General features: G+C 36.3%; 1 protein-coding gene across 2 annotated transcripts in view; it reads left to right on the top strand.

Moving 5' to 3' along the window:
* The window catches only part of LOC126767802 (uncharacterized), a 366033-nt gene that overhangs the window by 104381 nt on the left and 247685 nt on the right, over positions 1 to 13967 (top strand). For both annotated transcript variants that reach the window (XM_050485451.1, XM_050485444.1), the window contains exon 3: positions 6942 to 7017. The gene's annotated coding sequence lies outside the window, so the exon portion shown is untranslated. The remainder of the gene's footprint in view (positions 1 to 6941; positions 7018 to 13967) is intronic.

The raw sequence follows: 13967 nt of genomic DNA, 5'->3' as shown, positions 1-13967 counted from the left end.
CAATTTGAGGTATCAATGACAGTTTGCTTAAATTTCAGAAAATACTAAGCTGCTTTTGTGAAGAAAAAATCGAGGGTAATCTGTTTGTTTAACTGAGAAAAAATTCCTTGAATAAAAATAATCGTGGGTCATGGTATCTTTTACCAAACTACTGCCACGACAGTTATAAAAGCACTTGAAAGATACAAATTATTACAAACAAATGCATACAAATATATTTATGAAAGTATGTATATAAATACCACAATGTATACATTTGTACGCAAACATAACGGACACACTTTGCCACATATGAATACACGCAAGCTCAATGAAGGACTGATGAACGTCCATAGAGAATTCCAACACAAACAGCCGCAAACAAGTCTCCAAATACACTATAATATACGATATTATATATGTAAGTAAATTTCTAAAAAAGGTAAGCGGCAGCACTTTCGATCTATAGAATGAATGAATGAATGCATGAATTGTGGGACAAGCGAACGAGCTGTCAAAGCACCAAAGGACCCAAAAAAAAGGCTGCAAAATGCGACGAGAGATTTTGATAGAGCCGTTCGGTCGCTTGGCCTGCAAAGAATTTACAAATGCTTAAATTAAGAAAGCTTTACGTTTATTTACACAATAAAATTCCAATAGAAATATGCGCTACACATATGAAGATATATATATTGTACATGTACATATATTTGCTTCTGTGGCAGTGTGAATTCTGTGCGTTAGCGTTGGCTTACAAAATAGTGAAATATTGTTGATGCAACAAGGAAAAAAGCGGTGGAGAAGGATTGGAAAGATTGGAAAAACGAATGCGTGAGCTTTTATGTGTAAACGCGCATGTGTGTGTGCCTGATTTCGAACGTTATGTTTTTGCAAATGTGTGTGACATGACCCTCAAACCATGTGTCGTAGAAACTAAAAAATCTAAGCGTATTCTGTGCATACACACAAATCGAAACACAGACATATAAGCCTAAACCTATACATATTTATAACTATATAAAAATATATACAAATACTCATGCTTTATTCATACACGCATACATACATATAAAAATGAATTAAGCTTTCTATGCGTTGAATCGAAATAGAAATTAAGAATGAGTGCGCTGCACACTGCTCAAGGCTGACAAGTGTCACGGCTGTGCGCCAGGTTGGTTCTATATACAGTTCGTCGCATGCAGCGCTGCCTTGCAGTAAGGCAGAGAAAACCTTGTGTTTGTGATTTTATGAGATTTCATATATATATATATAGATATATATGAGATGTATATATGTATATTGTATATATATAGATATACATATATGCATATGTATAATTGAACTGGTGTATTTTAAATAAAATCTGTTTATTTATATTTAATTATACAAAGCAGTTTACGAGGGACTGACTGCGCAGGAGCACAAGAAATGTTGCATACATGTAGGCGCACTAATACACACGCACGCGTCCGTGATTACTTTTTACAATTGCATTCTGCTGATTTTGCTTGGTAAATTCAATTGCACTTGAAATTGAATAAATAAATGGATTTGAAAACTCAAATTGTGTTTTCAACAATTTTTAATATTTTTAGAAATACAATTTTTCCTTTCGAATTACTGGCATATAACTGTGTTAACATAAATTAATTCCTTTCTGATAATCAAATCTTATCTACGACTAGATATTTTCAAGTAAATGTCTTTTTTTGACAATTTTTATTAAATAAAATATCATGAATGTAGTATCTTGTACGCCCTTCTCCCTTTTAGCTTAGGTTAGGTTATAACGGCCCACATGGACCAACAAAGACACATTTTTGTTGAAATTTTTTTAGGATTATATTCGTCTTCAACAAATTTACTTCTTCAAAAGCTTGTGCCACTAAATAATTAAAATTTTTGCTACAAGTATTTGAACTTTATGAGAATTCTTGTGCAGCTTTCTTCTTCTTCTTAATTGGCGTCTTGTGCAAACTTTGGATTGGAGAATAATGAACTGAGAATTTTCTGTACAAACCGGCCTTTACTATCTTCTTCAAAGTTTCCATAGAATATGAGATTTAAAAATACAAAATGAACTGTTATTTAAACAAGAAACTTTTTTGGAAGCACATTAATCGTCCATTTTAGATTAGTTTAAGTTATACTGGTGGGCTCTCATGTCATACATGAACCTGCGGGTCCCTTGTAATGTCAGATGGAGATTCAGTTTAATTTAAGCTAAAGTAGTTTGAGCTTTTTGCGAACTTTAAGAGTGATTCAATATCTAATTTGTATACTCTATCTAGTCTCCGAAGCTCCTTGATATCTAAGACGATTCATAAATAAGGCTTCACATGAGCATAAGAGACGTTTCAGCGTTTTTCTCATGCCTACCTCACTGCACTCCCTTTATGTATCGCAGTTACTTATGTCCATTCAGCTAGCATGTGATTACAGTTAGTTTTGACCAAGCACCTTCCTGTGTTGTCCTTTCGAGACCATGTGAGTAAAAAACTTGCGTGGTTTTCTTCGGGACTCTTGGCATTCCACATGATCTTGGCATTCCAGCATGTCCTTAAGGCTCTTTCGGAATTTTCTACTGTAACTTTTTTAGTGACTTATGTGTGGTTCACTAGCAAGTTGGGTGTCACTTTTAGTAATCTCATCAGCTATTTCGTTTCCCGGAATTCCTTAATGGCCTGATACCTTCCTCTATTTCAAAAATTTATGTTTTTAACATGTGATCACTCTTTCATTCTGCATACCTCCTAAAAGCTTCTTAAACTTCCAGATAAAGCAATACAAGCTCCAGTAGAGACAGTTGTTGTAGAAAACAAAAAAAATAGAAATACGAAAATAGATATCTCAACTTGGCGTTTAAATTATTTTAACACTAAATTTTCTGTGTCTTGATTTTGCACTTAAAAACAGTAATGATCTTTGCACTCACAGAGCTGGCCCACAGTGGTCTCAATACAATTCGTAAATTTTTATATATTTCTGTGTCCAGCAAAGACTAGGTTATGGTTGTTGGACACCAGAGTTATCGGAAATCAAATATTCAAGCTGAAACCTGTTGAATTAAGGCCACAACAACGGAACGGATAGTAATTGGGTATTCTATAAAGCTGGACTTTCTATATATTAAACAAAGATTAGGTAGGCCAAAAGGTCCTCTTACCGAGCTTTTTTCGAAAGCATAGAGGGCTGTCATGAATTCTATAGACACCTATGGCGAACTTCGAAAAGTTGTTGGGATTATGATCAAGCATTAATAAATTTGCGATAAGTTCAAAATGCGTCGTTGATCTATGAGGATTTGGTGATCTACTTTTAGAAGTTTATCATTCATCGATTTTAGATCAACTCTTCGACCTAACCTTACTAAACATATTTTAACTTGTCTAATAACTTACTATACTATGCATACTATATTTAATAATGCTGCTTTGATCAAAATCAATTTCGAAATTCCAAATCTAAGACTTCGTTTGCGACTTCGAATTTTTATAAATTCTGTATTAATATAAATTATATTCTAATCATTAATAAAAAATGTTTAATATAAAATTGGAAAATTTTGACAGAGTTTTATCCAATTTTGTTCCACTGTTCATACCAGCGTTGCTGGCAATGATAATGTTGATGATTTTGATGGCGTGTCACTCACGCAGAACGTTCAACATGAAAAATAGCAAAGTTGACAACTGACAAGTGTTGTAGTTGTACTGTCATTGTTGCAACATAAACATTGTGACAGGCATAAAACATGACAACTAAAAAAGTGCGAGAACATTTACAAATTGTAGAAAGAGTAAGTGACAATAACAACAAGTATGAATGAGTGATGTCACAAGAAAAAATATTCAACGATATATGTATGTGTTCTTTTAAGAATAGTAATGAAGCTTACATGTAACTTTAAATATATGTACACCTAATATGTTAGGGTGATCCGTAAATGTTGGTTCAACATTTGCTTGTCTTATTTAAAGGCATATATGTACGTTTTGGGCTGCGACCATTGCCAATGAGTATGCAACATTGCTACCTAACGACTTTATGTGTCTTTAAGGAACACCCTCGCATAGAAAAATTCGTATTAAAGAGAATTTTTAGTATCAGAGAAGAAAAGTGGCAGCAATATCGGTAATAAATTGTCTATTATCACTTTGTTTACTTTTCAGAAGAAGTTCTGTTGTTATGCAATGGCTATATCTGCTGGTATGGAAACCTCAAATTCTGAAAGTTCTAATGCTAAGCTTTTGCTATATAACCATACCTCAAGAACTTAAGTTTCAAGTGAGAATGGATTACCTCATCATATATATATGTACATAATTTGTACACTTTACTCTGCTTAAATAAGTTTCCGTTAGCCTGAAGCTATAATTTACCCACTATCACGGCAAAGCGACGTCTAAACTCGAATCTGTAGCATCTGAGTCCAACACTCGTACGCACTCACTATTCACCCTCACGCTCTCACAGCTCTTCAAAGATACAACGAACTCGCTACTCAGCAGTCCACACCGAGTACTGCGTTCCCCCTCGCCGTCTGAGCTTAATTCGTCGTACGCGGCGAATTAGCCGAAAAGTTTGCAAGGCACGTCGCCTTGGTCTCAGCATCAATTTCAGTAGGCTCTGCAAGTTTCTTTTTCGACGCTTGTTTGCAGCTACAAAGGGGTGGCGTGGCGCTGCCTAAGGTGTCTGTAGTTTCGCTTTCATAGAAATTTGTCACTTTTTGGTATGGTCTGTTTGTCGAAGTGTGTTGTATATTCGCTGTTTGAGCGAATCATTTTTGCTTTCGTTTGGTTTTTATTTTTTGCGTGCGTTGCGTATTTTACGCACGTACATTTATGTCCTCGGAAATATGAAACGCTTTGTGATTTTTAATGAACTTAAGTGTGCGTAAGAGCGGCAACTCTAAATGCTGGACCATGGCTGGTGTATGTCACATGTGGATCCAACTACATATACATCATTACATATATGTATGTGTGGTTTAATATGCGAAAGAAAAATAAAATAATGTAAAAGTCAACAGCGAGACGTGCAACAAAAGGCCAAACAGGAGGCGCATAAGTATTTATACAGCTCCGACGCCCATAAGAAATCGCGGCGAGCTCCAAAATGTCCCGCTTGTTCGTGGTTTTGTATGCGGCACACACACTTTTACATAACTTTACATAAAACCCGCTTATTCAATACCAGTCCAGCCTTTGCTGTGCAACTTTTGTTGCCGCTCCACTTTTTTCGTCCATCCAGTGTGCGCTTTGCTCTGTCAAAGCCCCAGTTACTAAAGTAACTTTTGCGGTGGACGCGCGCAATATCAGTCAATGGGCACTTTTTCAGCTCCGCAGCACACCATGTCGTGGTGGTCACCAATATGCCGCGCTGTGCCAACCTATATGCGTGCCGTCACACCCCCACCTCGGGCACTCGGACTGCTACCCTAATTGGACCGAAATTCAACGACTGAATGTCGCGTCGCGGTTTTGCTTACAGTGCGCCGGCTCCACTATTGGATGTCGTCGAAATGTTGTTCAATCGCTGGCTTGTTGTTGCCTTGTTGTTTTTGGACGTATATACCATAATACGTGTGTTCGCGCAACCAGTATGTATGTATGTGTGTGGCGGTGGGTTGGTGTGTGTGCGCGTACTAATTAAAAGCATCGATTTTCGTTGGTCCGCTGGTTGGTTGTGCGTCAAATTGGACCACATCCAGCAAGCCAATGCAATAACAGTAACTTTGTTGGCTGACGAGAGTGAATCGAGTATTTTTTCAGTAGAGAAAATTAATGTCGACTTGCTAACTTTTCGTAATAAATTTTAAAATACGTACGCGCCGCTGTGACGGTGTTCTTATTGAAGCAGAAGGTAGAGTACAGCGACATTTTATCATACTTAAACAGTCTTTAAGATACTTTTGTTTTTTGTAGTTGAAAGTAAGCATAACTGTGATCATTCAAGCTTGTTCGTGCTTTCTCCATTTAAAGTGTGGCTTTAATGTCGTTTAGGGTTAACTTAAAACCCACGTCTTGTACTAAATACTTCGACTGAGTCTGGGTTTTTTCCATCTAGGTTAAGATATGAAAATAAATGTGTTAGTAAGAGATCTACGGCAATCTTTATTATATAGTTTTGGATCGCTATATACTTATATGAAGCAGAAGATAGCGAATCTGGAAAGCTGAACTCTGGAGCGGATTTACCAGCTAATAGATTGCAAAGCTATCTTAAATCTTTTGATACAGTTTCAGTGTTTCTCTGTTTTAAGATTTTCTTTTATTTATTTATTTTTTATTATAATTTTATCGGTTTCCTTCCGCATAAAGGTCTTTAGTTATCAATTTCACAGAATTAGTTTTAGGAATCCTTCTGAATCCATATCGGATCAAAAATTTCAGAGTTGCCGAGTAAAGATAAATCTTCAGTTCACATAATTTGGAACCTTGAGCCTGACTTAAGAAGTTTATTAAAAAAAGTTCGAATGGACGCGCTAGAGATGTCGAGCTCTCTTGCCATTTCTCTAACACTTGCCTGAGGATTTACGAATTTCAAGCGCCATATCCTTCACTTTTTTAATATTTTCATAAGTTGAAGAGAGAGTCGTCTAAAACGAGGCATGTCTTCAGCGATCTCTCGATCGTCTTTGAAGGCTTTGTACCACTCGTAGACTTATGTCTTTGTTAAAACTGAATCACCGTAAGTCTTTTCAAACATTCTTAACGATTCCGCACACGACATTAGGTTCAAAATACAAAATTTAAGACAAATTCTTTGTTCGATGTACCGACGTAAGCAGTTGCCGTAGCCAAACTTGTTGAAAGATGGTGCCAGTATTTGACATATTAATTAAGTGTAGTCTTACCATCTTAGGCATATTTTAATCAGAAAATTTTATTGTTTTTTTTAGTAACTCCGAATCAAATTTTAATTATCATGATTAATTGTTGTAATTTCTTTCCTTACAGATCGTGATAGCTATTAGAAAGGACATTGATCCTATAATCCTTATTCCTGCACTTAACTTAAAGTCTCCTGCTGAAGGTGAGTTCAAAGTCGTGACTGAGGCATTCATTATTAATCAACTCATTAGTTAATATCACAAATCTGTAGTAATCATAACTTCAAGTATGTGTATTGCAAGCAGATGGTTCAATTGTTCGCACATTTCTGAAGTAGTCAAACTTAATCAAGGAGTATATAAACATTAAGGGTATATTAAATTTCGTTTGCTTGTCTAAATTCTGGAAAATTACTTCTCGTTGTGAAAAAATTGGACATATTTTCAAAAAACTCTGAACATTTTTTGGTTAGTAGTAAATAAATAATTTTCAATATTGTTTAACAAACTCATATCCAAACAAAATTTAGTATATGCCACTCTTTTATAATTTTTGCAAAACTTATATTTCTTCATTCTTTATACAAACTCCTTAGTTTCATATTCTATCTTTGACCAAATTTAATCAAGCTCCTAATTGCAGGCAGCGCTTTATATTTGTCATTTAACGCAGTTTTACAAACCTTCCACAAAACATTGTCTACATTCAGGATATTATTGAATGAGTTTAACCAGCAATACGGATGAATAGAAAATATATTGAGTGGATTATCTATTCAATCATACTTTCTACACACAACTGTCAAATTTCCAATATCGCTTGCCTGCCAAACTATCACAATTAGTTACCGATTTCCCACTGGGTGCTTTTCACCGTTCCATATTCCAGGTGTTGTCGCTTGCTTTTGATGAATTTCGGTCAACCTTTTTGGTGCAAAGCAATATTTGGCCATTTATTTTAATCTCTATTGCTGCGTTGTTGTTGTTGCGGCTGTGCCGAAAAGTTTTTGTTAAGGTTGCCAGCACTGCAACCGGGTCAGACGCTCATTTATTTGCTAGGATTTGCCTGCATTTGAAAGCATTCACCGAACCGTTCATGCATTCCTCCTATGTCTCTGTTGCCTTTACTAACACACACACACACATGAGCAAACGTTTGTATACACAATTGTGTGTGTGTGTGTTTGGTTAGACGGAAATTTCTCTCTTCACTGGCAAATGCATGCGAGCGTTCAAATGCATTCAATTGTGTGTGTATGTAGGTATGTGTGTGTGAATGTATATTAACATGTATATTTGTTGCAGTAAGCTAGCTAGTCACTTTGGCTTTTAGTTTAGTTAGTTAGCACGAGCGTACAATGGGTAAATAGATCTTTCAGTTGCCATATAATACTTGACCACACACATAAGCGCGCACACACATACCAACACAAATTATTTGTTTCTTTGAACTCTGCGCTGGTGTTGATCTACTTTTGCGCTTGTGTGGCTCAGTTTTGAACGTATATGAGCATTTATATAAGTAAATGTATCTGTGTGTATGTGTGCTGTGCATGTGGTTGTGCAATTTTATTTTGCTGTGGCCATCAGTTTGCCCTCAATATCCAATCAATGGCTCAAAAAGCTTTTGTTTCGTTAAATTGATTGAATTGTCTCTGTTACGTGGCTCTTTGTTGTTGTTGTTACTGCTGCTGCTGTTCTTGACTGCTGGCTGCTGGCTGCTGCAATATTCACTACTACACCGAAACGCACTATGCTGCTCGGAGGAAAATTAAAAATAAAAACATCCAACTAGTTAACACAAATAAAGAATAAACAATTCTGCATTTTGTTAAAATCTAAACAATTGAAATGTGTCTGATATGCCTTTGGTCACTTGTGTGGAAAATGCAAAGCTTTTAGGAAGACTTAAATGCATGTTAAATCGAATTCAATTGGTTGTGGACATAAGCACCAGAGTTGCTGAGTCAGGGTAGAAATTATTTTGAAAAAATTAAAAATATTCAAGAGAAAGTTTATTTAATTTACAATGGAATTGCTTTCGAAAATATCGTAAGTGGAAATGAATAAATTTTAAAACAAAGCCATGGATATACTATTAAAGCTGTTTAAGAACATTTTTCTATTTAATTGAACGGATACTTGAACGCAAACTAAATCTGTCTGTGCTAAAGATAATAATGGTAACCGAGCTTCAGCAGAGATTGTGAAAACAGCTTGCAGTTGATCGAATTAGATTTTCACCAAAAATATTTCGTCTTGATGTAGGTTGCAAATATCGATATAAATATGTGTACAAAAAAGAAGAAATTATAGTTATACCTATAAAGACTTACTCGTATAAAGTAAGGCAAACAAAAAGAAAACTTTAACTTCGGCTGCATCGAAGAAACTTGGATAATACTTGTGACTGCTATATATCTTATTGTACCTACATAAAGGGTGAAATACTCTCTCTCTGATCAAATAGAAAGGATGAAATTTTTAATATTTAATTTATACTTCGCGTGTTTTTCAAATCGGTAAATTTTTTTTTCTGTAAGTCTATAATACTATAGTGACATCTATGCTAAATTTCACGTCAAAATATTCATTAGTATTTGAGATAAGCGTGAATTCTTCGATTTTTACTTTGTCTGAATTTATTGAACAAAGAAGTGCATTGGTTATTCGTGGTGCCGCAACCACCACATTCGCCTGAATTACCCTCGAGTAACAGGCAAATTCACATGACCGCTCCGAGGCCACCGTTTTGACTCAATTGAGGATATAAAAAGCTGAATCAAAGAACGCTCTGATGGCCATCACGACCAAGGATTTTTCCAAGTGCTATGATGACTGGAAACTTCGTTGGAATAAGTGTATTGCAGCGGGAGAAGATTACTTTAAGGAGATGATGATGGACAAAATTCACCTTTCAATTTGATCAGTATTTCGAATTTCTCTACTCTTTTAAAGAAAAAAACAAAAACTTTAAATTTATTGGAAAATGTTGAAGTGCTCTGTCAATAAATCAATTGATTGATGCGAGTTTCAATTTCAGGCAGCAAATAGTCGGTTATCGTGGCGCGATAAGTCGACATGTTTGAAAAAATATGAATCGATGAACCCACACGCCCACAAACCACTACAAACTGTTTTTTCTGGATAAAGTGATGGCTCTTGAATCTCACTGGGTTGTCCTTCGTCCCTAATATGGAAATTTTCTAATTTACATACCCGTTGAGCGAGAAATGGGGCTCATCGCTTTAGAAAATTTGGCTCGAAAGCGTCGGATCTGCTTGGAACTTTTCAAGAGCCCATAGAGCGAAGCGATATCGCTTGGGAAGATCGAACGGCTTCAGTTATTGCATAAGCTGTATTTTGTACGCTTTCAATTTAAGATATCGACGTAAGTACGAGTTGCTGCGAACGGCGCCGAATCGACTCTCCACGGTCTTCGTGTACACTCTCAGCTACGGCTGCAAAATTTTGTTCACTGCGTGCTGTACGTGGGCTATTCGGTTGAATATTATCCAAAAATGAATGCTGGATCTCACGATGGGTGATGGTTGTTGCGAATAGGTGTTACGCTCAGTAGGCCGATTATGTTGACCATAAGTTGAGCGAATCGCCGGAAAACACATTCTTAAAGAACATGTAATAAAGTTGAACGTTTGTAAACGTTGTTCCGGCGCAAGTCTTTCCTTGAGTTGACCTATCATAAAAGGCTATGGAAAAGAGTAACTTTACTGGGATCGCCCTTTATATACATACACCTTATAGGGTCTCCGATGTTTTTTTCATAGAATTTCAAACTTCGTCGCTAATTTAAGTGTTAAAAAAGAGTATATACTTTACACCACTCGCCACAAGAGTGAACCTTCCCGCCAGGCTTCATAAAAATGGAACTCGGAAAGTAAATTTTCAAACATTAGGAATCCTGTGTAATTTGAAACGACTTTAGGCTGCTGATCATATTGAAAATATTTATTTTTTTGTCTCTATATTTATATTGTGAATTTGTCGCATCAATTTATTTTACTTAAATTTTCCAAATAGGTGGCAACGTTTAAGAAAAATGTACCTAACCAAAACTAAGTTGAATGGATATTATACTATTGCTTCGTCCATCAGTTATATTGAACCAAAAAATAACTAAGCGGCAACGCTTTTCAAAGAATTTCTTTAACTACCTTATATGTTATTTATAATATAATTTATGCAATTTTAAAGTTATTTAAATCGGTTCATTGCATTCCCAGATGTAGTATATGAATAATCTAAGGATTTCTTAGTGCTATCGGCTGTGGTTTATGGACAGAAAGTCAACTATATGACTCTCAGTTTCATGCTAGGTACTATTGACTAAGCTAAATTACATGAACAATATTACGCCTCTTAAATTTTGAGGAATAGAAGGAATGAGGAACAAAACTTTAACATGTAATCAAAGGAGTAACCTATTATGTAATATGAATACAACCTTCAGAAAAAAGTGATAGTTTTTTCTGTACAAAGGACCCAAAGCGTTTTAGAACTTGTATATTAAATGCTATGTATTCGATTGGTTTACTGCTGATGAATTTTCTCAGAAAGAACATAAGTTATTTGGTCTGTTTCGAGGAATGGAAAACTTTAGTTCTGAGTTTAAAGCTTTTTTATCATATGTATCCCATATTAATTAGGAGCATTACTCTAAATACTCTAAAGACGAGAAAGACAGTTCAAGCTATCAAATAGGTGCTCAAACAAAGGCAGTATATCAAATAAATAAGGCTAGAGATTATAGATAGATCAATTTCCTTTTATTTCACGATTTCGTACAATTAGAAAAGCTTAAATTTCCTCTTATAGTGGCTGTTAGGAACCATTTTGGAAACGGTGCGGTGGCTTACCGCACGTTTTATCGAAAGTTTTGTCTACGTAACAAGATTATCACTGGATTTTTATCTGACTTAGTGCTATGAATGAGATTTTCTGCTGCCATCAATAATTTTAGCGCAACAAAGAATGTAGACATTCTACTGGATAGGTTTCTTGCTCATTTGCTCCATGCACTAAAATTAGCTCTATGTCCTTATATTAAGCATTCATTCGAAAATGCTCTCGAATTCCGCACTATTATTCAGAGAAAATTAAAAAATAACATTTTAATTACATCGAAAGCAAATTGCCAGTTGCCACAAAGTACCGTGTCGTGTGGCTTCCTGCTGCTCGTGCTGTGCTGACTGCCGGCCAATCGCCTTTAACCAACTGTTAATTAGCTGTGGTAAAGTTGATAGACAAAATGAGCTGGTGCAAATAACAACAACACAAAAAGCGTATCCGAGTGGAAAATGAAGTCGAACAACACACAAAAGCTGCTCTCACACTCTCCACCGACGTGTATGTTTATGTATGGGTACCTGCACACACATACACACGTCGATAATAATATTTTGCAATGGGACCTTTGACTTCATGGCGCTTCAAATGATATTACGAATACAACAAATTAACCCATTGAGGGTCTCATTAGAAATTCATGTGAAAAACAAGACTTGAACACCTCTTTGCCAGGGCAAAAAATTTCACATGCCACAATGGGTTGCAAGCAAGTGGATCGGGTGTTGCCAATTACCTAGCGTCACTTGCAACATAACAAGTAAGTAGCTCAAATTGTCGCTAGATCGGGCGCCGTGTGGCATGTGGCGAGTGGCATGGGTTGCTAAGCATAAAGCATTGCCCCAAATTAACTTATATGAGATGCCTGTTGTTGTTGTTATTGCTAACTAGTCGACATGGCATTGCACGCAGGTGTTTGTGCAACATTAACACGTTGCATGTGTCTATTTGTCTATTTCACTTTACCCTTCGAGCTGATTAAAAGCAGGTGGCACCAAAGCGGAAAAGCAACAAGAAAGACAAGTGAAAAATAGACACGTAGTAGCGCGGGGATAGCGAGAAACCCAATGACAGTTAGAGGTGTAATGACAACAGCAATAACAACAAAACAGCGCTAAAACGTGCAACAAAGGTGACAATTGTAAGCAGCAAATTGCAAGAGGCACACAGTCGCACACACATGGAATGATAAAAGCAACAATGACAACTACAGCATTTAGTACAAACATATTTACACACACACACACTTACTTACATGCACATGTTAAGCCAAATGAGCGTCACAAAGGACAACTAGCCAAGTGGGTAAGGGCAAATATAAAGCAGCAAACACAACAACAGCAACAATGCATATAACAGTAACCATGTCGGAGACAATGTATACAGCAATGCCGTCAGCAATCGTTGGGCAAATGAGTGCAAAACACGCGAATTTTACAGCAAAATCTTCGTTGGTGCAGCGGGAGGCGTTAAGCGTTATAAGGGGATCAGCGAAAGCGATGAAAGCTGCTGAATGACAGACAAATAATGCTACTTTCGTTGCAAGCGCAATTCGTTCATTTGTTGTTATTGCTATTGTTATTATTGCTGCACTTCATTGCGCGCATTGCTTTTGTTGCTTTGATTGCAGATGTTTCTGTACACATTGTTGTTGTTGTTTTGGCGCTGGTGCGGGCGCTGTTATTGTCAGCACCGTTGGGGTGCTTCGTTTTTATTGTTTATATTGCAACAATTGCATTGCCACACCGATTGCGACATGGACAGGTCGCACAAGGCTTATGTATGGATGGGTGTATGTATGTGTTAGGGTGTCCCTTATTTTCTACGTCTAACTTTTTTTTAAATAGTTAGGTGATTTCAAAATTTTCCGCTCTATAAAAATTTTATGGGTTTTGCCAAAATCCCTCGACTAAATGTTATACGCAGTAAACTTATATCAGGTAAAGAGCATATTTATTTTCAAAATTTTATTTTTATTTTCCATTTAACATGGGCTGTTTCGATATTTTGCATTAAGCATGTAAACCCACAACCTTAAAACAATATTATTCGAAGTCAAAATTTTCCGCTCTATAAAAATGGTCTGTATGGTTTTGCCAAAATCCACTCGTTTAAATGTTATACGCAGTATAACACGGTCTTCAGCCACACTCTCAGAAACAGACGCAATACATCGAATGTAAACTGAGTGCGAAACTTGGTCACAATCGCATTAATTGTTTGCTCACTTGGTCGATTATGTAGACTAAATCGGAGCATTTTACAACTGATTTACCATTCAGCGTTG

Source organism: Bactrocera neohumeralis, chromosome 2, assembly GCF_024586455.1.
Source record: "Bactrocera neohumeralis isolate Rockhampton chromosome 2, APGP_CSIRO_Bneo_wtdbg2-racon-allhic-juicebox.fasta_v2, whole genome shotgun sequence".
NCBI classification, from domain to species: Eukaryota; Metazoa; Arthropoda; class Insecta; order Diptera; family Tephritidae; genus Bactrocera; species Bactrocera neohumeralis.
This window is presented reverse-complemented; position numbering and strand designations above follow the sequence as displayed.